The sequence below is a fragment of the Brassica napus genome, chromosome C3 (assembly GCF_020379485.1).
Source record: "Brassica napus cultivar Da-Ae chromosome C3, Da-Ae, whole genome shotgun sequence".
NCBI classification, from domain to species: domain Eukaryota; kingdom Viridiplantae; phylum Streptophyta; class Magnoliopsida; order Brassicales; family Brassicaceae; genus Brassica; species Brassica napus.
The window spans coordinates 44,700,340-44,727,094 of record NC_063446.1 but is presented as its reverse complement, the minus strand read 5'-3'; the positions used below and the strand labels follow the sequence as shown (position 1 = coordinate 44,727,094).

Sequence of the window (26,755 nt, the reverse complement as noted above, 5' to 3'; positions counted from 1 at the left end):
TTTGGTGCCTCTTTACTTCAAAATCTTCTCTGTAGGCGAAATGGGCAAGGCACTATCTACTTCGTAATAACTCTTTTTGGGATGTTTAGGAGACCACACTTGGCTCTTGGATTTGGAAAAAACTTCTAAAGCTACGTCCTATTGCATATGAGTAATGAGTTTATGCGGGCAGAACTTGGTAATGGCACAGACATTCACTTTTGGACTGATGATTGGCTAAAAAAGGGAAGCTGATTGACATTACAGGAAGCTTGGGCACTCTTTACTTGGGAATACCTAGAGATGATAGAGTGTGTGATACAGTAGTGAACGGAGAATGGAAGATTAGTAGAAGAAGTAGACTTCATGGTGACATGGGTAGGTGTATCTTAGCTAAGGAACCACCTGACATAGGGGGAGGGAGCAATGCCGTGTGGAGGTAGAAGGCCGAGAAGGTTGTTTTCTATGGCGCCAGAAGCATGATATTTACTCTAGCTCTTTCTCTTGTAAGAACACGTGGGAACAGCTCCGCATACGGAAAAATAAGATCTCCTGGTCATAGGTTATATGGTTCTCTCAAGGGGTACCTCGATTTTCTTTTATCACATGGCTCGCTGTGCTGGACCGTCTGTCCATTGGAGTCAGAATGAGAGTGTGGAATGTTGAGCAGCCTTGTGTCTTCTGTGGCAAAAATGACGAAACTCGAGACCATCTATACTTTGCGTGTCCTAACACGTATACAATGTGGTTGCCCATCGTGGGAAGAGTTCTAGGAAACAGTATAACGCCGGATTGGAATGATACTATGACTTGCTTGCAGGGTAACACCTTCTCAGGTATGAACTATGTTCTGATCCGCTTGGCGTTCCAAGTGACAGTGTATCTAATCTGGCATCGAATCAGTTGGCTGGGAACATAACAGATGTGTCGACAGATTTATTGAACTATCTGTAACCGTATTCTCGCGCTCAAATATGGTGCTGCACACAAGTTTGAGGGTCTCTTACGTCGTTGGTTAGCCATCTATGACTGAATTGGTCAGTGGTGACTATGGTCCTTTTTTGATAGTTTACTATTTGTTGCTATATAGCTTTTACTTTCACCATATGTAAATAAACAAAATCTTTCATTCTTATAATCAATCTGATATTTTATCAAAAGAAAAAAATTGTTCAAAGCAAATTTCAAAATTAAAATATTTATGTATTTTATATGGTTTTACACTCAATATTTATTAAATGAGACTTCTTAGTTATATGATTCTGTAATCATTTGTATTTCATCATACAAAAAATTTAAACCATGGATCACAAAAATTTGAATGTTAGACTTTTAACAGTTTAGTAATGATCCAATTTTGAATAATCAATTATCCGATTCGATTCGTAGCCATATGGATATACGGTGTCCTAGAAAAATTAGATTTTTAACCGGTTTCAATCTGTAAAAATAATTAAATAAGTTAAAATAAATAAAATTTTTAAATAATATAAAATAATTAAATTTTATTACAAAATATTTTTTTTAATACTAATACCTAATTTAATAAATTTAGTAAATAAAAATATTGTAAAACTTATATAGAATATATTATTTATATAACTTATATATATAATATATGTGTATCAACCACCTTTATATATTTTTACATACACATACATGTAACAGTGGACACGAATCGGATATCTGGAGTTTTGGAGGCATTCTTGATCAAATTCTGAATAATCAATTATTCGATTCGATTCTTAGCCATACGGATATACGGTGTCCCAGAAAAATTAAATTTTTAACCGGTTTCAATCCGTAAAAATAAATAAATTAATTAAAAATAAATTAAAAATTAAAATAACATAAAATAATAAAATTTTATTACAAAATAAATAAAAATTGTTTACTTTTTTAATACTAATACCTAATTTAATAAATTCAGTAAATAAAAATATTGTAAAACTTATATAGAATATATTATTTATATAACTTATATATATATAATTCATTAAATATATGTATATATATAAGCATAAAATGGATCGGATCGAATATCCCTTTTTAAAAATATTAGTATTTGTGGTTTGCTTCATTTTTACGGATGTTGCATATTAATATTTTCTTTTTTCGTAGAGTTATGGATATCCAGATTTTTTGTTCGAATTGAAAAGGATAACGAATCAAATCAATATTTACAGATATTTTTCCCAGCCCTACATACATTTGCACATTGACGTGAGCACATATATAACTAAATATTCACTACAAGTGAGGATTCTAATTCTCTTGGAAGCTAAAATATCCTTTTTGTAATGTTTCCATCCACCATCGACCAAATTGTAATGAAATGATTTGTTTTAATAATTTTCTTTTATTTTTCTTCAATTACTATCAAGATTTGATTTGATTTTTCATGCTTTTAGAAATTATAATATGAAACCATTAGTTTGACATCAGGACTGTCAAAAATTCATACAATATGAAACCAAACAAATAATAATAGTTTTTGGTTATCACTGAAAAATCTAACAATCCCAAGCATTTTAACCAAATAAACAGAATAAATATTAATTTAGAATAGTAGTTATATTTTAATAGATTAAAAATAAAAAAAAACAAACCTAAAACCGAACTGATATCCTGATTAAACATACCTAATATCTTCTTATCTTAAGAAATAAAGAAATTAATAATCTCATTCCGCTCAAGGCGCGGGTTCTTATCTACCTTTATATTTGTAACCTAATATGTATAAATCTTGTCGTGAGTTCACACTTAATATTTATAACCTATTGCTATAAATCTATAAGCTGTAAACCATTTAAATCCCTTATATACTAAAAGAGAAACATTGTCATTTAATGTGTTCACATTATATTCGCCACGTAGTATCTTAAAAGTGATTTGAGAATGAATACGCTGACGTGTCATATGCAGAGAGATTCTCAGTCAAACTTTACATAAATGTGTTCACACTATATATTATTTTACGTTTTTTTTTTCAATATAAACTCACATGCTAGATTCTACGGGTTATAAAAATTTCTACATAAAAAGACAATTTGAAAAAAAATCACTAATCTATCGGCCTATTTTATTTTTACTTAATTTTTATTTTAAGAATTTTATCTTTCATGAGTTATTTTGAACAAAAATAACTTTACTGCTTTTTAACGGTATCTTTTTATATTTATCAACCATTTTTATATATTTTTTTACATGCACATACATGTAGGTGTGGACACGAATCAGATATTCATGGTTTTGGAAGTATTGTGATCCGATCTGTTTTGTCTAATTAATTAATTTTAGATTTTAAACTAGTATCCGATTCAACTCGTAAAAATAAATTAAAAATCTAAATAACATAAAATAATAAAAAAATAAAATTTTATTACAAAAAATATTTAACTTTTTTGAATACTAATAACTAATTTAATAAATTCAGTAAATAAAAATATTGTAAGAATTATATAGAATATAATATTTATATAACTTATATATATTTAATTCATTAAATATATGTATATATATATGCATATAACGGATCGGATCGGATATCCGTTTTCAAAAATATTAGTATTTGTGATTTGATTTTTTTTTTACGGATATTGCATATTAGTATTTGCTTTGCTTCATAGAGCTACGAATATCCAGATTTTTTTGTTCGAATCGAAAAGGATAAAAAATCGAATTAAAATTTATGGATATTTTTTTCTTGGAAGTTGGATTAAATATTCACTACAAGTGAGGATTCTAATTCTCTTGGAAGTTGGAATATTCTTTTTTTTTTTAATGTTTCCTTTCACTATCAACTAAATTGTAATGTAATGATTTGTCTTAATAATTTTTTTTATCTTGAATAATATCTAAATTTGATTTGATTTTTCATGCATTTAGAAATTATAATATGAAACCATTGGTTCGACATGAGGACTGTCTAAAATTCATATATTATGAAACCAAACAAATAATAATATTTTTTGGTTATTCTCGAAGAAACCCAAAACCTCAAGCATTTTAACCGAATAAACAAAATAAATATTGAGTTAGAATGGTAGATATATTTTAGTAGATTAAAAACCAAAAAAACTAACCTAAAACCGAACCAATATCTAGATTAAACAGACTTAATGTCTTCTTATCTTAAGAAATAACGAAATTAATAATCTTATTCCGCGCATAGCGTGGATTATTATCTAGTTGGTTACATATTAGAGATTAAAATTATTTTATTCTGAGAATAGGACAAATTAGACGGTGTCCAAAACCAAACTGGACACCACTACGCAAAGTCATAACTGTTGTAAGTAGAGAAAAGAAGAGGGGAATTGGTGTGTATTATTCCATAGAAAATGAGTCCTTTATACATGATTACAATAGTTTGGGGACAAAGTATAACTTGGAGAACAAGTAGACTTGACAATCAAGTAAATCTAAGAATTTCCATATGGACATCACATAATATTCATAACACTTCCACTTGATGTCCATTATACCGAAATGCTTTCAAATCGCCGTAGGTGTTGCCTTGTTAAAAATCTTACCAGGATAACTCAATGGGAAAAACCATGATTAATGGAAAAAGAGTGCAGCACGTAATGACTTCCCCTCATGTGTACATACGTCAAGATCTTTGAGATAACACACTCCGATAAGGTGAACTAACTTCTTGAAAGTAGTAGTGGTTAGCACCTTGGTGAATAAGTCAGCGAAATGTTCACATGAACAGACTTGTAGGATACCTACATCGTCATTCTTCTGTAGTGCACGAGTCTTCTTATGATTTGATTATTTTCTTGGATTCTCTTTAGAACAATGATAGACTTTCATCTCTGATATTGTAACATTCTCCTTGGGCGTCTATCTTTTGTGTCTTCTTTGTTGCCTCGTTAAAACCTTGACATGGAAAAACCCAATGGGACAAATACCATGATAAGGAAAAAGACTACAACTACAAACATCATATTTCTTCCCCTGGAAGCAATATCTTCAGGATATGCATTCTAGTCAAATATATCTCTTTTAGAAAATTGAGCTTAGCAGAATAGCTCGTTTGATTTCTATAATATCTAGGATCTTTAGACTTCTGATCCATAATTTCCTTTTGACTTAGACAACAAATTCTTAGTTTATTTGGACTTCAAGCCAGATATCTTTACATACACTCGTCTAATCATTTTTCTTGTACATACGAGTTATTCATGCTCTTATTATAAAAGTTACTTTTATGACTTTATCCTTTGTCATATGAAATCACATCTTTCAATCATGAAAAGATTAGCAACTTATGCATATTACATTTTAAGTATGGTACTTCAAGACCAAGCATGTACAAGCTTTTAATATATATCCCATGAAAGCGAATTTGCCTTAATTCGATCAAATAGCTAGAGTTCCCGGGAACGTTGTTTTGATATCATCAAGTTCTTCATTTATTGCTAGACTAATAAGGAACATGAAAGTAGTTGCATCTACCACATGAGACTATGTCTCTTCACAATCAATTCCATATTGATCATTCTTTGGTGCAACGACTCATTTCTATCCCACTTGTTTTACACCTTCTAGTGTATGGACTACTGGTCCAAATACCTCTCTTTCACAAGAGTTTTTATCTTTGTCCATTGCTTCTTTCTGATTTGGCCAATCATCTCTTTGTGTACACTTTTCAATAAACTTTCTTTCATGATCCTCTTTCTCATTCATCATATCAACTGCTACTTTGCATGCAAAAATATCTTCGACGTCGATTTGCTTATTGGTTCCATTTTATTTTGTGCATAACATAGCTTATTGAGATCTCTTCATTGTCTCAGGTACCTGAATTTCTTTCAGTCATGTTTAATGTCTCTTATGGAGATCATTCAAAAAATCTATTGCCTCGTTTTGACCATTATTAATATATGTTCCTTTTCATATACGAGGATTCTTATCTTAGGAACCAACATGTCTACCACGCTGCAGGCATGACTAGCAGTTTGATATTGGTCTTCTAGAACATCTATTCTTATTGGAGCATTTAAGCTGGTATATGTGACTTGAGCACTCTATCTATATGGGCTAGTAAATGTGTCTAGCAACTGCTCTACAACTGAATTATCTTTTGGACTTCTATTTCACATTCTCTTTATTACGAGGATCATTGATAATTCATTTCAAATTATTTTCTTTTCCAGCTATTTATTTTCTCCCCTTTTATGTTGGAAATACTAATTCACTTTTAGCATTCATATCGAGCCTTACTTATATCCTTCAGAGATGGCTCTGGATTCTTAAGTATCAATGAAGATTCATATCCAACATATAATTCCAACCTCATTTGAAAATCCATCTTAATTAAAGCTCTATGGTGGAGCAATTTGAATGTATATTGCACATCCAACATTCTTTGATGGAAAATGGTTGGTTTCTGACCGAATACCAATGACGGGGAGAACCAGTGACTACTTGTTGGCTTAGTGTGAATTAGTGTTGCTCAAAATGTTTAACATATATCCCAGTGATTTTTCTATAGTCGTCAAAGACTTTAAGAAGTGGATTCACCAGTATTATAAAAACTCATAGTGGGTTATCAGTCCACTCACATCTCCTTTATTCATGCCAATAACTTCATTTGGCTGGTGAAAACTGTATCACCATTTATCTTATGAGTAAGCAACATATGTGAAATCATTCGCAAAAATCTTCTGGTTCTTCAATGAATATTCACCTAAATCTTTATGTATCTTTTCGCATCATTACTGAACCAAAATGGTCTAACTGGTTCATGCCAAATGTTTTGTAAACTTCTGGTTTACTATAATTTTATCTCCATTACACTAATCTTTGTGTAGTGCAATCTATAATAGACTGTAAATACTTTCTCTAAAATACTTATACTGCCTTGAGAAATATTTCTGATTTGAAATGTATATAGTAATTTTTTCGCTTATTGTCTAGTCTCAAAGTCCCACAGATTTAATTTGAGAATGATTCATCAATTTTAGTTTTAGTGCAAACATAATCTTCTGGATGTTTCACTTATCATAAAATGTGAGATTCTTTAACTCTTCCTCTCGAGATAATAACACTACAAGTTTATCAATCTCGAATGAATCTCATTTTTGAATCAACAACATAAATTGCATTCTTAGGATCTTTAATTTGCATTCTTAAGAACTTTAAATTGCAGTCTTATGTGCAAGTAATACTATGTACTGTTCTGAAGCATTCATTTATCCTCTTCTTGAACACTCTTTAAATTTTATATTAGCTTGTATTGTACTCACAATAGTTTTCTTTCATCTTTAGATGAATTAAGCATATCTCTTTTTTACTACCATATTTATTTCTCAACTTCAGGTGAGAGTATGAGTTCTAAAAATAAACTCTTTGAATCTTGACCTTATTAATATTCACATTCACGTCTACAACGAATTTTATGTTCATTTTCTTGAACAATACTATTTGTGTGGATTTTCTTTTCATAGTATAAATGTCCTATTCTCTTTAAGAGAATGGATCATAATCAATTAGACGTGATTTATCATCTTACATCAATAGCTCACTGTTTCTCTGAGTCTCAAGGATAAAAGATATAAGTATAAACTTTTTTAATCTCTTTTCTCAATCATGTGTCTGCTGGACAATATTACTTGTGTGAAAAATAATATTTTTCAATATATATGCATTAATAAAAATTTATTTGAGGAATATTGCTTTTAAATTTAATATCCAACATAGTTGGCTTTATTTAAAGACTTCAGGCCTTATAATCTTTAGATGCAAAATATATAATGAGCTTTAGGTCATCACTTCAGGTGATAATACCTTTCTTTAGATTATTTTCCTAGATTTATGGATATTAGGTCAAGCCTTAAATTTAAAACTCTCACATGTACACCAATCGTAATGAAATATAAAAATAAAACTATTTAGAAATATGTATCAACTGTCATCATAAATATTTTATTATATTAGGAAATAAATAACACTCGTAGAATAATTATTATATGTGTTAGTTTTCTATTCTCATGCTATTTAACATGGTTTTTATCCAATCAGTAAACAAAATTGATATCACATGTATCAACTTTCAAGTTAATTATTTTACCTATCAAAATTTTATTAACCTTATATATAAAGCATGACAAAATAATACTTATCTCGATAAGAAGGGAATGGAGTGGAGAACTGGATATCTAACAAGATGTTTTCAGCTGATTATGTTTTCATATAATATCTTCTCCTTAGTAGAAAATATATAATCCTGAAATACTTCAAATTTGCTCATACAAAATATGGCTATTATGTTAGTAAAACATAAAAACCAAAAATAGGTAAAATATGGGTATGCTTAAAGTGATAATTATGACATAGCATAGCACCAAAAGTAAACCATAGTATAAACCAAATTATATTACACGGTTACAATACATAATACCACAAGCCGGTTTGATAATTAGTTAACGAAATATATATGTAAGCTACATTTTAACCTCTGGTAACTAAATCAAGCATAAAGAATAGTATCTACCAAAACTTTATTGAAGGACAATATCATACTTTCTTTTTAATGCATAAGCTTTATGAATTTCATGAGTTTAGTCTAACTCTAAAATGTAAACATGCTTTTATTAATACAAGTAAATCCAGTCTCACAAATATTCATTCATATAAACTCTAGTAATTTCAAAGTGAAAACGACCAAGTGTTTTAATAATCCTCAACTCATAGAAGAAAACAAGTGTCATCTCATCAAGCAATCAAACGGATGACTAATTACTATACGTAATCAGATTAATGACAAACAAGTTTATTCAACAATTCATCTCTTTTATGTTCAAGCTATATATCAATATGGTTGAGTATTAAAAAGAGCTAGTGAAACAATATGTCAACAAAATATGAATAAATTTTTAGATCAGTACTAAAGCATAGTAGTAAAGATGATAATATGGATAACCAAATTAAACGAAATCAATCTACCGCAGTTCTACAATTATGAATCAATAAAGCATTAAGTAAATTAAACATCGACTTGCAAGGTTACAAAACTGTCCCAAAGCCAACATGCACTACGCATGCCATGAATTAATTACCCGGCCGGTTATGAAACAATTATGACATCTAAATATTGTTGAAAAATATTGATACGTTCAGCAAAGCGTGACTCGATTTAATATTCAAACATATTAAATCACATCTAAAGTAAACATACATATGTCACGTATATGTATTGAATCAATAAGACCATAGACAAATTATGATTTGGTTAAAGCACAAGTGATACTTAGATCGATAGAAAATAAAGCAATGGTCTGGGTGGAGACGATGTCTACTGGGGTTTTGAAACGACTAGGGTTTTGTGCTGATAACGTGTTGTAAGTAGAGAAAAGAAGAGAAGAATTGGTGTGTATTATTCCATAAACAATGAGTCCTTTATAGACATCACATAACTTGGAAAACAAGTAGACTTAACAATCGAGTAAATCTAAAACTTTCCATATGGACATCACATAATATTCATAATAATAACGAATATAAATTCCACTATTTATTCTTCCAATTTAATTTACGTTACTGCATGTTTTTCTTTTTACCCGTTACTGCATGTTGTGTATTCGTAATTATAACTTTTTATGAAGTGTACATCAAAAGAAATGGGTAAATAATTGATGCTTTGGATGATATGGAGATTGTGGAGCAGAATGATGATGACATGATGGAGTGCGATGTGCAGGAGGATGATTTATTAGGAGAGGAGGTGCTGGCAATGGAAAATGTGCAACCTCATTCATTGGCTATATCTTCATCTACACAGGAGCTCAAGAAAGGAAACAGACCGGCCGATGCGAGAAAACGCGCGAGTGTTCCATTGGGCATTGAGAATAAAAAAGCGGAGTTCCTTCGTTGGGGATTCCCACGAGTTTCATCCATGTCTCCTATGCCAAAAGACTCTAATAAGTCAAGACAGCGTCTTCATAGCTCAAAGAAAGGAAGATCAAACAAGGCTGGTGGTTTGATGGGTCCCAAATACCCATGGAAACATCATCCATGAAGACAATCAGTTGGAACTGTCGATGGATAGGGAACAACCTCACAGTTCGACGCCTTACGAAGATGTGTCAGAAGCATCACCTAGGACTTGTGTTCCTTTCTGAAACGAAGAACATGAAGCTGCTGTTGCAGAACATTCAGGCCGACTTAGGATTTGATCGTTTGTTTACCGTTGAGCCACTTGGTCTCAGCGGAGTTTTAGCTTTGTTTTTTATGGATGAATTTCAAGTTAATGTTTTATTTTCGAATAACATAATGATTGACATTGAGGCAGTCATTGATGGAGTAAAAGTCTTTATGACGTTTGTTTACAGAGACCATGTACTAGAACAAAGAGAACAGGTCTGGGAACGTCTTACGCGTTTCTCTACAACAAGAAATGGACCCTGGTTCGTGATAGGAAATTTTAATGAGATAACTGATCATAATGAGAATTTTGGAGGAAGGCAACAACCCAATAGCTCGTTCTTACCTTTTAGGCTGATGCTAAGCGATTGTGGTATGTTGGAATTTCCTTTTACTGGGAATATGTTATCATGGGTGGGTAAGAGAGCACGAGGAGCTACTGTTAGATGCTGCCTTGATAGAGCTGTTGGAAATGAGGACTGGCACGAGAAATTCCCTCACTCGGCTGTTAAATATATGAGGTTATGGGGATCGGATCATCGTCTGATCCTTGCGGATATTCTTACGAAGCCAATAAGGAGGTCAAAGAAATTTAAATTTGAGAAGAGGTGGCTGGACAATGAGGAATTAAGACAAGTGATTCTTGATGGATGCAAATCCTCAGATCTCCCTTCAGATGCAAGTATTATGGAGCATATTTCGAGCTGCCAGAAAGCGGTGGGAGAGGGGAGGAGACAACACAGTTTGAATTCGGCAAAGCAAGTGGATGAATTAAAGGAGAAGGTGGAGTGCTTTTATTCGAATGATGATGCTACAACTAAGGAAATAGCTGAAGCATTGAAGGAACTATCTGATGCTCTCAAGGCAGAAGAGATGTTCTGGAAACAAAAAAAGCAGGGTGTTCTGGCTACGAGATGGCGACAGAAACACACAAATTTTTCATGCATTGACAAAGCAAAGGAGAGCGAGGAACAAGATTACCCAGCTTTTAGATGAAAATGGGAATGTTGTGGAGGATGAGGAAGGATTAATAGCCATTGCTACTAGCTATTTTAGGCAAATCTTTGAGTCCTCTAATCCAGAGGATATAGAAGAAGCGCTTTCGGAGGAATCCACAACTATCACTGGATCAATTAATGATGATCTCACCGCTCCAGTTACTGAATGGGGAGTCAAATTAGCACTCTTCGCTATGCACCCGGATAAGGCTCCTGAGCCAGATGGGATGACAGCTCTCTTTTATCAGAAATTTTGGGATATTGTAAAGGAGGATTTAACTTATATGGTTAATCAATTCCTCTTACATGGAGAGATGGCGAATGTTCTGAATGACACAAATATCTTCCTAATCCCAACTTTAATCTGTCACTATTAGCTAAACAACTTTTGCGATTAGTCCAGTTCCATGATTCGTTGGTAGCTCGAGTATTGAGAGGAAGGTAATATAGAATGAGTTCGCCATTGCGATTGTATTTAGTGAGTAGTCCATCCTATGTCTGGTTCAGTATATCAGAGGCACGCAAACTACTACTATTGGGCATTAGACAAAAAAAATCATTCGGGATATGAGGTCAGGGTGTGGGAGGATCCTTGGATTCCTACTACCCCAGCTAGGCCGGCTAGATCCATTGGCCATGTCCTGCATCCAAATTTGAGAGTTAGTAATCTCATTAATGGCGAAAAAAGGAGTGGGATGTTGGACTACTAGAGAACTATGTTATTCCAGAGGATATACCCCTCATTAGAAGTTTGGCCATAAGCTCAACTCACCACAGAGATTCTTTCTGCTGGAATTATGCCAAAAATGGTCAATACACAGTTAAATCGAGATATTGGATAGCTCGTAACCTAATGAGAAATGATGATGAGTTGGATTCTGGAGGCCAGCATAACCAAACTCCAAGCCTTTGTTTGGAAAGTAAAAGCACCTCAGAAGATATGCAATCTTATGTGGCAATTGATAACATGACAAGTTGCTGTTACAAGAAATTTAGTACGCTGGAATATGAGATGCGACAATTACTGTCTAAGATGTGGGGAGCCAGAAGAAACCGCTACTCATGCCATATATGAATGTCCTCCAGCTCTGCAAGTGTGGTCCCTAGCATCAACAACATCGTCTCGTGGCATTTTTTATTTGTCTAGTATCTATGCTAACATGGATTGTCTCTTTTGGAGGAAGAATAACATTACTGAACCAGAGCTTGGCAGAGACCCTTATCCTTGGATAATCTGGTATATCTGGAAGGCCCGGAACGATAAACTTTTTAGGGGAATAGACATAGATCCTCTGGAAGTAATCAGATATGCTGAAAGCGAATGTCAGGCTTGGTTTAATGCGAATGAGATGGCACCAAACACCCTACAAGAGATTCACAATGATGAAGCCCAAGCCATATGCTTGGATAATATATGTATGGTGGATGGATCATGGACTTCCATGGCACAATTTAGTGGCTTCGAATGGGTTTGGAAGGATAGCCTGGGACAAATACAACTCACCGGAATGCGTAACTTCAGTAGGCGAGAGTCTGTCCTACATTCGGAAGTGGAGGCACTGAGGTGGGCAATGGAGAGCATGCTTCTACATTCCTCGTGTTAGAGATTTGGAACAGATTGCAAGGATCTAATAGCAATGATAAGGGAGCCTCAAGCTTGGCCAAGTTTTGCGACTGAATTGGAGACAATAAAGATGCTCCAGCTATGCTTTCCGGAATTCAAGATCTGTCACATCCTAAGAGCACAAAATGGAATATCTGATTCGTTAGCTAAGTCTACTAGATTTTTTAATAGGAAGTTTTGTTACATTAGTTGTTCTATTCCGGTATGGTTATCCATGCCACCTCAAGTTCTTTGAAAAATAGAATAGCCGTTCGATGAAAAAAAGGAGGGGAGGGGGGGGGGTAAATATAACGTTATTAGACGACGACAAAAGAAAAAGGAAAGTATATGAGACGTGTCATCAATTAGTTTGAACATATAATTAATTTTTGTTTCGGTCTGTTTCAAGAAAAACTCTTGTCTATGAGCTTCACAAACTCATCAAAATCAATTTTCCCATCTCTATTCTCATCAAAAACCTTAATCATCTTCCTACGCTCCATCTTTGTACACTCGTCGTATCCTAACAAACAAAAACATGTTTCAACTCATTTTCATCTATAAACCCATCTTGATTCTCATCAAACAGTCTAAACGTCTTCTTACTATCTCCTTACCCTTCATTTCACTCTTCTCGAGTAAGTATTCTTCCCCTTCTTCTATCAAACATTTATATAAGACTTCCGAGTCATCGATCATCAGCTTGACTTCTTCGACATCTTGTTGTTAGCTACTCAACTTGGGACAAAAACTTTCTTAATGATTGGGAGCTCGATCATATTTAGCTTCATGTCTTTTGTTGATGCAAACAGAATGTATGCATTAGAGAAGAAGAGATGGAGAGGATAGGGAAAAAAGGAAGAGAAGTCTTGGATCTTCATCATGAGATTGAGAATGAACAAGAAGGTGGCAATGGTGAGAAGAGAGGTTGGGCTAAGAGCAGACGAATCCTCCATATTAGTTTAACTTTATGTGTGTGGAATACCATAAACAGTTTTTGATAATAATCTTTTTCTCTTTCGTTTCGAAGGATGGATAAGAAGTGCGTTGAGCATGGTCTAGTTTTATAGGGGGTGTTTTACATTCTAGTTAGTAATCTTTTACAGAGACCAAAACGAATCTTACTCATAAAGTCCGCGGGAGAAGTCAACGGAAATTGTAGAGAAACAACAACAATTCTTTTGTGAGAACAGAAACAATTTGCTATTTAAAATTCACCGCAAATGAATTTTCATATATAATAACATAAAGAGAAAAACTAAGGCGGTATTATTCGTTGTAGAAGTTAAACTCACTTCCAACATATTTAAAATGTGTAATATTTAGAATGATTCATTAATGAATTGTAACTTTTTATTATAATCAATACCAATAGATTTTAAAATAGACACTACAAGAAAACATAATCTTAACGACGGCGGTTTTCCTCATGAGTTCGTCGTAAAAGAGGCTTTACGACGAATTAGCGAGGAACCACGTTTGCTCGTTACTCATCTGTCGTAACACATATTTCCTCGCTAATTCGTCGTAACGTAGCGAGGAATATATTTCGTCGTAAAGACGAAGTAGATCATTTCGTCGTAAAGACCACGTCAACATTCCACGTAAGGAGGTCGCTATATTTCCTCGTAAATACCTCGAAACAAGTTCCTCGTAAACTACACGTAAATACCTTGAAAGTGTTTCCTCGTAAACTACTCGTTTATCTTTCCTCGTTATTTCCTCGTAAATGTTTTCTCGTAAAATACTCGTTTAGCTTTCCTCGTTATTTCCTCGTAAATGTTTTCTCGTAAAATACTCGTTTACAATTTTTCGTCATTTCCTCGTAAGGTTTCCACGTAAATAGGTCGTACCTTAGCTACGAATTTACTTCGTTTTTATTATTTTACAGAATTTAAAAATATAATTAAAAATAATTAAAATTCTTTAATTTATTAATAAAATTAAAATTTAAAATAAAAATAAATCAATATGAAAATATTTTATATATAAATATGTTTTGAATTTATAATACAACAACCGGAAAAAAAAACCTAAGGGTCGTTCATCGCCTGGTAGAATTCATCATTCCTCCTCGTAACATCCGCCTCGTTATGTACGTCGGATGACTCGCCTCGAATGGGATGTTGTTGTCGCATGTTCCTCAACATGGACTCCCATTCCGGATTTGTGGCCGCTATAACGTCCAAGAAGCCCTCGACTCCACCCATACGAGATTTTGTCGCGGCCAACTCGTAAACCTATCTAAAATCCGTAAACCTATCTAAATTCCCTATACTAACCACCTAATCTATCCTAAACTAACCAAATTAGAGAGGAATTAGAGAGACTTACCATTGCTACGAAATAGAGAGGAGGTGGAGAGGAAGTAGAGAGGAAAGAAAGAGTGAGCGCTCGGGGGTATATATAAGATTACATATCGTCGCAAATTCGTCGTAAGTTTACGACGAAATAGCGAGCAGTTACAAAGGCCCGTGTTTTTCAATACGAGGAAATTACGAGGAATCGCAAAGGCCCGTGTTTTTATATACAAGGTATTAGCGACGATTTTGCTTACGTGGAATTAACGAGCCTTGCTTTCCTATAAATATACCCACAACTCTCATTCTCAAACAACACACAAACTCCCAAATCACACCCTATCTGAAATCACATTCCTCAGTAAAATCCTATTCAAATTATAAATATTTGAAAAAAATAAGGAAAGGATAAGATATTAGAATTCATGTGGGCGAGACTTACGTATTATAATTGCTGGAAGTCTTGCCACATGTTAATCTGGTATTTTTATCCTTTTCTCCTTTTTTTCTAGTTTTTACACTACGAGGTATTTACGACAATTTCTTCTTACGTGGAATTAACGAGTGTTATGTTTTAATCCTTTTACGTGGCATTTACGACGATTTCATCCAACGTGGTCTTTACGACGATTTCTGCTTACGTGGAATTAACGAGTATTTTGTTTAAATCCTTTTACGTGGTGTTTACGACGATTTCTGCCTACGTGGAATTAACGAGTATTATGTTTAAATCCCTAAAATCCGAAACCTCCAAACCCCAAACCCCAAACCTGAAACCCCAAACCCCAAACCCCAAAATCCAAACCTGAAACCCCAAACCCCAAACCTCAAACCCCGAAACCTCTAAACCCCAAACCCCAAACCTCATATTCCAAACCCCAAACTCCATATTCATTATTTTCATATATTCCAAACTCCATCTTTATTTTTAAATTTCGTACTCGTGATTATGCGGATCAATGAGAAGTATGGAAGGAAGCTAACTTGGTCTGCTTGTGAAGCTAAGATGAAACCCCAAACCCAAAACCTCAAACCCCGAAACCTCTAAACCCAAAACCCCATATTCCAAACCCCAAACTCCATATTCCTTATTTTCATATATTCCAAACTCCATCTTTATTTTTAAATTTCGTCGTTATTTCCTCGTTGGCTTACGAGGTATTTACGACGATTTCAGCCTACGTGGAATTTACGACGATTTCTGCCACGTGGTCTTTACGACGATTTCTGCCTACGTGGAATTTACGACGATTTCTTATACGTGGTCTTTACGATGATTTGTGCTTACGTGGAATTAACGAGCATGCATTCTTTATTTTAATATTTCGTCGTTATTTCCTCGTTGGCTTACGTGGAATTAACGAGTGTTATGTTTAAATCCCTAGAATCCGAAACCCCATATTCCTTATTTTCTACTTCATATATTCCAAACCCCATCTTTATTTCTATTCCAAACCACAATTCCCACATTTGCTTATTCATAAAACAAACTCCCACATTAATACCTTATTCATAAAACAAACCCCACATTATCTTATTCATAAAACAAACTCCCTCATCTTATTCATAAAACAAATACATCAATCGGATACATCGACATTCTCGTCATCACTAGAAAGATTATCATTTTCATTAAACTCGTCTTCAACAGCTTCGCCTGTGACATCATCGGTAAGATCTTCGTACTCGTGATTATGCGGATCAATGAGAAGGATGCCATCAATTTCTTGTTCAGGTTCCTCGACTTCATTTATCTGTTTTTCTTGCAATGGTGGTTCTTCTCCACTGATGATTCGTCCTCGAGGTGTAACTTTGATCACTGCTAACCAATTTATACCTGAATCTCTCATCCGAGGGTATGGAAGGAAGCTAACTTGGTCTGCTTGTGAAGCTAAGATGAAAGGCTCAAATTTCTTGTACCTTCGTCCACCGTTGACATCAACTACACCGAATTTGTTAGACCAAACACCTCTGTTGACGACGGGGTCGAACCATTCACATTTGAAGAGGACGCATTTCAACTTCAGTATCCCTGGAAATTCGATTTCAATAATCTCCGTCAAGATCCCGTAGAAATCTGTTTCCCCTTTCACACATATTCCATAGTTACTGGTCGCCCGCTGTCTACCATACTCATATGTATGAAAAGAATAGCCTCGTGTGAAATACATCTGTGATGTGGTGACCTTTACAAGTGGAGATTGAATTACTTCGTGTAACCACTTAGGATAATCTGCATCGTCGTCGTCATAATCAACCTGGAAAAATAAAGAGAATGTTAATGAAATACAGATCATGTATGAAAAAAGAGTTTGAGTTAATACCTGATTCCGCAACCACTTAATGAAGTGTTGATCTTTCCTTTTGTCTATGTCACTTGTGGATATACCAGGAAATGTTTCTTCGACTTAAGAAACAAATAGGCTGTAAAATCACATTTTATAGGAATGAATCTCTCGCAATTATACAATTAATTATACTTATATGTGTTTCGAAGTGTCAATATATGTTACCTTTCAAAATAACGCATCAATGGATCTTCGCAATTGAGTAGAATATAAGTGTGTGCACTATGAGCGTCTTGTTCACTCGACCACCAAACCTCTTTAGACTTCCCACCGAGTCGCCCAATCTGGCTAAAGATGTCTGGAACACCAGCAACTGCATATGTTGGCGCAACACCACCATCATCATATCTTCTTGGAGCTCTTCTCCGGGTACGTACTTTTGACGCAAAGTAGTACGATGTGAAGTGAGAAACTTCTTCCGTCAAACTTCCAGCAATTATAGAACCTTCAACTTTGGCGAGGTTCTTTGCTTTTCCCTTCAAATATTTCATGGCTCGCTCATACTGATACATCCATCCGTAATGTACAGGTCCACGAAGCAATGCCTCATATGGGAGGTGGACAGCTAGATGCTCCATGACGTCAAAAAATCCGGGAGGAAATATCTTCTCCAAGTTGCACAATAAGATGGGAATGTTCTCCTGAAGCTGTTCCATAACTTCTTCTTTAAGAGTGCGTGTGCTCAGATCCCTGAAAAAATGCTCCAATGCCTTTTATATTCCAAAAAAAATTAAACACATTGTTAGTCTTATATTATTTTGTAAATTATTGTGATATAATACACTACGTACCTGCAAGTGCTTCATGTATGTTTGTTGGAAGTAGCTCCACAAATGCAAAGGGCAGTAGTCATTGCATAAAGACATGACAATCATGACTCTTCATCCCGGAGAACTTTTGACCCTTTTCAACACATCTAGAGAGGTTCGAAACATACCCATTAGGGAACTTCACTTCTGATGCCACCCAGTTGAACAACACCGACTTTTTTTCTGAAGATAATCTGAATATCGGAACAGGAACTTGTCCATTGCTTTTAATATGTAACTCGCTTCTTGAGAAAATATCCGGCAAGTCCAACCTCGATTTTATGTTGTCTTTTGTCTTCCCTGGGACATTCAATATTGTATTCATGATGTTCTCAAAGAAATTCTTCTCTATATGCATCACATCAAGGTTGTGGCGCAGAAGAAGATCCTTCCAATATGGCAACTCCCAAAATATACTCTTCTTGTGCCAGTTGTGATGAACACCGTAAGAATCAGGCATATTACGAGGGTCATGCCAATTACCACCCCAACGAACTGTTTCGTTAGCTCCGTAGTAGTCGATTTGCGCTTCAATTTGTTCTCCAGTTAGATATGGAGAAGGAGTGTCTCTCACAACCCTTTTGTGCCTAAACAAATTGTTGTTTCTTCGGTAAGGATGACCAATGGGAAGAAATCGACGGTGACAATCAAACCAACTTGTCTTCCTACCATTCTTCAGTTGAAACGCATCTGTCGTTCCATTACAATATGGACAAGCTAATCTCCCATGTGTAGTCCATCCAGACAACATCCCATAGGCAGGAAAATCACTTATGGTCCACAAAAGCATCGCTCGCTTCGTAAAATTCGTCTTCGTTGAACAGTCATACATCCTCACCCCTGTTGACCACAAATCCTTCAACTCTTTTATCAGTGGTTGTAGGAAAACATCCAGGGACCTTTCTGGATGGTTCGGACCAGGTATTAAAATGGTCAAGAATAGCAACTCCCGTTGCATGCACATCTCCGGTGGCAGGTTGTATTGAGTAAGAAAGAGTGGTCACAATGAATATTGTCTCCCTGACATTCCGAACGGACTAAATCCATCTGTGCATAGTCCGAGATACACATTCCGGATATTGCTAGCGAAATCCGGATGTACTTTGTTGAAATGTTTCCAGGCTCTTGCATCTGATGGATGAGTCATCTCACCATCCGTCTGAGTATGCTCGGCATGCCATCTCATCTTTCCAGCAGTCTGCTCTGATTGATACAATCATTTCAATCTGTCTGTAATTGGTAGGTACCACATCCTTTGGTACGGTACCCTATTACGTCCCCGTCCTTGCGGCTTGAATCGTGGCTTCTTGCAGAATCGACATTCTTCTAGCTTCTCATCATCTCCCCAATAGATCATGCAGTTGTCGATGCAAACATCTATCATCTCCGAAGGCAACCCAAGACTATAAACCAGTTTCTGAATCTCATAATAAGAATCAGCACACACATTGTCTTCCGGAAAATACTCTTTAAACAAGTCCGCCCATTCGTTCATGCAACTTTCAGGTAGATTGTGATCAGTTTTAATATTCATCATTCTAGCAGCTAACGACAATTTAGAGAGACCTTCTCTACAACCACTGTAAAGTGGTTGATTCGCCGCGTTTAACATTTCGTAAAATTTTTTTTGCATCTATATTAGGTTCTTCATCTTCATCATGAGCTACGAATGCATCAGCTACCATATCATGAACCCTATCATAATCTACCATCTCCTCCTGATGGTAACTATGTTCATTATGCAAATGATGATCAACCGGTTCTTTTTTCCTGAAAATTGCTATTACTACTACTAGCTTCATTCTGATCATAATTAAAACCTTCTCCATGTTGAAACCAGATATAGTAATTTGGCGTGAAACCTCTATTTATTAAATGCTTCCAAACATTTTCACGGTTTGCCAGTTTCGAATTGTTGCATTTCCGACAAGGACAGAACATCTTACCACTTTCTTGGGCGAGCGGTGTTGAATATGCTTGATGCATAAATGTCTCCGACCCGCAAGGTATTCTTTCGTCACTCTCCCGTTAGCATCTCTATGCATATACATCCACTTCCGCAACTCGTAAATAGTCCAGGAGCCAGCTATTTTTATTTCTTTCACGTTTTTTGTTGTTGGTGTGTTTAAAATGATGTTCAAACATCCATATTTATAGGAAATTTCGAATCTGGTAGTTGTAATTTTCCTATGAATTTACGACGAAAATTAATTAGGTGGCAAAAAAAAAACGTGTAACACCTACAAAGTTGGTGGATTCAAAATTTCCTCGCTAAATACACGTAAACTATTTCCTCGTAAATAACACGCAAAGTTTACGTCGTATTTACGAGGAAATAGTTTTTCCTCGTAAAATACTCGTTAAATTACATCCACTTTACGACGAAACACTTTTGTCGTTATGTTACGAGAAAATAACGATGACTTTAGTTTTCCACGTAAGTTCCTCGTAAAATCGACGTAAATTTACGAGGATTGTTTTTCCTCGTTAAATTTCCTCGCTAAGCATGTGTTTTCTTGTATTGAGATAAGAATTGTTAATTTTTTTTTCATCTATCAATTCAAATATGTCAGATTTTAAAACGATTCACCATTGATTTTAAGATGATTCACTATTAAAATTATTGATTCTAGTCTCGTAAGAAAGCACCATTAAATTTAAAACTATGAAAACAAAAGTTCAACATGTATCAAAAGCAACAAAACAAACCAAAACCAACTTAAGAAAAAAACACATAAAAGTTCAATAGAAACACTTCCTTATTCCATACTACTTTGGATCCATCCTAAACTTTTTTCCACCGAAATTTTAACAAAAACGTCTTGAGTTCCGAGATGATAAATCTGCGTAAGTGTTTTGAAACGAATACGGTCCTCCAAGTTTGAAATTTTCTTTATAGCATTCCATACATTAATCTTTTTTTCTGATGCTTCTTTCCGTTGTCTTTCTTCTCTTTGTTGTATTATATTCAAGATACTATATTCATTAAAAATTCCTGAATACTAATAACCATAACCATAACAGTAGTCAGTAATTTCGTTGTCTTATTTTGAATTTTTTTTTTTTAATCTCGAATTTGTCCAGAAATTTCTCTAGTGTACCTCTAATGATTGGTTTATTAATTTATTTGCATTTTATATAATATTGAATTAGAAGAAAAAAAATCAATTCTGATTTTGCCTAAGACATATAATTTTAGAAATTAAAGTTGAAAAGTAAGTAGGGGTGTCTTTCCTTATCTTGGACTCCAGTTCATGTAAATTTCCATGCAATTTCCGGGTGACGTTTTCAGTAAACAGTCACCAACTTGTTTTCAACGACCCAATATAGTAATAGCTAGGCCCTTTGGATTACTTCGCTATGTGGAATATTGAGATTCTCTTCAGTTTCCGACCCACGATGAATTTTTGGTATAAGTTTTTTTGGTCGTCATCTATTCTTAATTTTCTCATAGTTTAGTGTTAAGGGATTCATGTTGTATTATTTTCAAAAAAATTAAAAAAAATAAGGGGTTCACGTTGTATTTTGTTTCTTGTCAACACGTTATTGTTTTGTACTACGGAAAATCAAACAAATTAGAATATCATAGTACATTCCTCAAAGATTATGTGTACACGAACTAAGCCATACAAAATTTTCCAGCTAGCGTTTCTGGATAGGTTTGGGTTCAATACTAAAAGAGTTGTAAATTTATTTATAATAATTTTTTTAACGTTTAATTCATTCTATTACTCAAACTTGAAGTGGTCTTAAGTAATCAGACCGGAATAGAACAAGCAACAAAATAAATAGTCTTATGAAAGGATCGAGCGATCCTAGCTAAGAAATCAGCAGTTCCATTTTGTCCTCGAGGAGTATAACATATCCTAAAATCTTGAAAGCTTTTATTCAGTTCTTGTATCTCCTCTAACTTTGTCAAGAAATTCGGCCATGCATTAGGTTCCCTTAGCATCGCTATCAAGTCTTTGCAGTCCGTTCCAAATTGCTGACATGTAGGATGATTCAACATGCTTTCCATTCCAAATTGCTGACATGTAGGATGATTCAACATGCTTTCCATTGTTCAGCATATCGCTTTTAACTCCGTATGCAATGCGGATTCTCTTTGTCTTTGATTTTGTATCCTCATAAGCTGTGTACGTCCCATGTTATCTAGCAACATCCATCCACATCCATTAAAGATCGATGTCGAGGTCCAAGAACCATCTAGAAAACATATTTTCTCAAAGCGTAAGGCTTGAGATGTTGCTACTTGTGTTTGGACCAAATCAGAAGTTGGCTCATTTGCCGTGAACCATGCCTGGCATTCTCTTTCGGCATATTTTATCAGCTTAAGCAGGTCTTTATCAATCTCTCTGAATAGTTTATCATTCCTTGTTTTCCATATATACAAAATTATCCATGGATATAGGTGTCTGTCCATCTCGGATCCTCAATACTATTCTTATACCAAAACAGATAATCCATGTTAGTATATATGCTGGACACGGAAAAAATATTTGGATGAGACGATGTAGCTGATAGAGCCCATGCTTGGAGCACTGGAAGACATTCAAAGATAGTATGAGTTACATACTCATTAGGTTCCCCACACATCAGAAAAATGTTATCACATCACATATGGCAACGAGTCAAATTCCATGTGACAGTAACATGTCCTGTGATTAATTGCCATAGAAGATGACAATTTTCTGAGGAGCATTTAACTTCCAAGAAAAGGCTTGGAGTTTCGCGATGTGTGGTTTAGTGTAAACAACATCTTATTCAACTTCAAGTATATATCTGGCCACACAGTATCCTAACTTAACAGTATATATACTACTCTTGGTAAAACTCCAGCAATAAGTACCCCAATGTAAAGATCAGTTTATGACTAAGCTTCTAATCTAAGGTATATCTTCTTATGCTACAAAGTTTTCAAGCAATGCAACATCTCATTCCTTTAATTCTTCATTAATAAAATCACTAACTATCATCATGGGAGATGTACTACAAGGACATTTGGCCTAGCCGGCCTTGCAGGTAATGTTGGAATCCATGGATCCTCCCATGCTTTTACATCATAACTTGAATGGATCTTCTGTCTAATCCTCAACATCAGTAGAGGCCTCACTGCAGATAAGCTAGTCCATACTTATGAAGGGGTATCTATAGCACCAACTCGCAATAGAAAACTTAGTCTATAGTACTTATCACGCAAAACCCGGATGAAAAGAGAGTCTGGAAAGTGTATTAATCTCCATAACTATTTATCTAGCAGTGCTAAGTTAAAATCATGGATCATCTTGAAGACAATTCCTCCCTCCACCTACGATAAACATAATATTTCCCATTTTCTCAATTGATTCCTTTCTTTTTGGGACTCGAGCTCCACCAAAAGCATGCAATGGCACTCGCTAATTTTTTGCAGATCTCCAACGGGAGTAAGAAACTCGACATAACAGAGGTCGGGAGGGCTAGTAGAATCGACTTAATTAGCACTTCTTTGTCTCGTTTTAATAACTATCTCACTGTCCAGACATTTTTCTATTTTGCAATTTGTCCTTAAGTAAGGCAAACAGTTTGCGTTTCGGTCCGCTGATATCTTTTGAAGTCCCTAAGTATGAACTTATTCCACCCTCATTTTGGATCCCAAAAGTATCCTTAATTGTGTGTCTGACATTCTCATGGACTCTATTACCGAAGCATTCCCATATTTCCACACTACTTTCATAAGTTCTTCACATTCACGGGGTCCGCCTTACATTAAAAAAGACTATCATCATCAAAGAGAAGGTGCAATATCGAGGGGTTAAGGCGTGAAACACACATACTCGTTATCTTCTCTTAATTCTCTACATGATTAAGAAGGCTAATTAGCGCTATTTATTTATATTATTTTTTTTTAGTCGAAACAAGAAGTATAATAATTATGGTCGACAACATTATTAGATGGTGGAATCGTTAGAGTAGGAAACTTATATGTAGAGTGGATAAGATAATGATTAAAAGACGAAACTAAAAAAAACGAAAACAAAAATGTGAGGCTTTGAGATGTGATATTGCTCAAATTACCCTAGAGAAACTTTGTGTCTCAAATAACAAGTTTCGTCGTAGTACTTAGGGATCGAATTCACAGGGAGCATGTGCACACAATAAACACTAGAATCAAGTTTAAGCTAGGCAATCAATATTAAAACAGGAAACAAGCAGTGCATAGAGGTTTGTAAGCAATAAGGAGAAGACGCTAGATCTAAGGGTTTATCAGTCAATAAATTTAAAACTACAATCAAGGATGCTAAGGGGTTTATAGGTTCAATTCAAGAACTCGAATTCAATAAGAAAGTAATTCAGCTCTCGCATGCAATTACTAATCAGATATGTAAATCCTATGTTCCAGATCTCGCGTGTGAACAAGGAGTGAGTGTTGATCGATAATAATGGTTGAGTGTCAATTGATACTAATTCAGAGTGAACTGGATTTTCTACGTCAGTTTTGGACGCCATGACGCAGGGTGGTGAAGTATTAAAAGAAGGGCTTGGTTTTTGATTCAAAGCTATTTGGGTTCATTCTTGGGGTCTTTACTCAGCCCAAGTATTGACACTCAATCGTTAATGTTCAACTAAATCCTAGACCAATTCTCATATGCCCCTAGGTATCTAATTCACTCAGGGTTTGGGTTCTGTTATTCAATTGCAATCATGTGCCTCTCAATTGTCCTATGATTCTAGGTTCTGATAATCAGTCACACTCTCGTGCTATTCCAATTACTCTAGATCATAGTATTACAAGCTACACTGGTGTATAAATTAGTAAGCAACCATAGCAATTCAGTGACTATCAGTTTGAAATTGAGAACATGAAATCCCTAAATCTAACAGATAGAATTACTCATACATGTAAGTAATAACACAAACCATAGTCTGAGTAGTTAATAAAATAAGAAATAAATGACATAACCAATGGACTTCAAGATCAATTGTGAAGGAGTTTTAATCAATCTCTCTAACCATAAAACTATGAATAAAATAAAGTGGGTAAAGCGTAGCCATCAACAATGACTTAGAAAACTATAAAATTATGTATTAAGTCGGCAGTCAGGGGCAATTCTGTAATTTGTGATGACTTCTCGGCCAACGTCTGTCTTGAAATAGACTCGGACCGTCTTCTCACATCAGTGTGGAACGAAACCAAGGGTGTAGTGTCGATCAACACTTCATATCTTCGAGAGCTTCCTCTCGCGAGTCAGATACACCACTCTTTGGTGAAACGGTCATAACTTTATATCTAACCATCAGATGGACCTCAAACCGGTAGAATTAGAAAGCTAACTCAAAGCCCTATCTTGTGTCCAAATATGAGCTCAATATCACGGTGGAAAGGTATCCATCAATAGCTAAACTTCTGATGCGCCTGTGCAATTATGCACCTCAAATAACTCAAAAATAGCCAGAATACTCTAAAACGCACTTGAACCTGAAAAAACTCTAAAACAGACTCCAAACACATAAGATAGACTCTAAATAGGACATATAATATGGTATAAAAGTGGTAAAATCCATGGTATATCAAGATGTAAATATTTATTTTACAACGAAAAACCTTTTTGTTGTCCAAACAAAAGGTGATTTAAGAAGTCAAAGATGAATAGAATATTCAACAAAACAAAGATTTTAATGAAAAGATCGTACGAGTTTAGCTAAGAACTCAGAAATCGCATTCCGTCCATGAGTTATGTAGAATATCTTAAATGAATAGAATCTTCTTAATAGTGTTATTATCTTCTTCAACAACTTGTAGCTAAAGAACCAACAATCACAGGGGTTAGCATTTTCTTCTGCATATTAGGACATAGTTAGTCCATTCCTGCTTTAGATCATCCAGAAATGTTGATATGATTATATTCCATAGATTTCATCCTCTTTAGGTGTCATTTAATAACTCTTTCTGCATGTTCTCTACGTTTTCTTGGGTTAGCAACTCTCAGCGTTTTGTCGATCTCCTTCAAAAACTTGTTCAACCTGTTCTCTGCTCTCACTTGGGTGAACCATTCTTAGCGTTTTGTAAATGTCATTTAATGACTCGTTGCTACGCCTTGCCTCCCCCTTCCTGTGGGTAAGTTTTTGGGATTTGTTAATGTGTGTTGTTAGGGTCAACATCGGTCACGATAAAATCAACGACTAAAATCTTTCGAGAAAATATTCCTTAAACACATAAGAGCCGGAAATTTCGAATGAAATACACCACATAAGCCGAGCCTATTTGAATAAGGATATAAGAATGAAAACTTCGTCTTGGAAAAGAAACTATCGGGTTTTTACGACCTGTTAGCCAATTTTACGAAACAACCTTCCATAAAATAGTTTCCTGGAATAACTTACATAAAACAAACGAGATAGTTCCGAGAGTTCATGTATCAATCAACAAAGATAGTGAGAACACTAGAAAGGAACCAACACTCTCCCAACGCCACACACATGCACTCATTGCCACACACACTCTCTCATCACCGCACACGGCTTCTCATCGCCACACAGCTTCCCATCGCCACATACACCTCGGCTGATCGCCACATAAGGCTCT

The 26,755-nt window shown here is 35.0% G+C and overlaps 1 pseudogene; it reads right to left on the bottom strand.

Annotated features, from left to right (window-relative positions):
• Positions 1-10,149: 10,149 nt before the first annotated feature.
• On the bottom strand, positions 10,150-14,162 carry LOC125583946 (annotated as a pseudogene).
• Between the last annotated feature and the right edge of the window lie 12,593 nt (positions 14,163-26,755).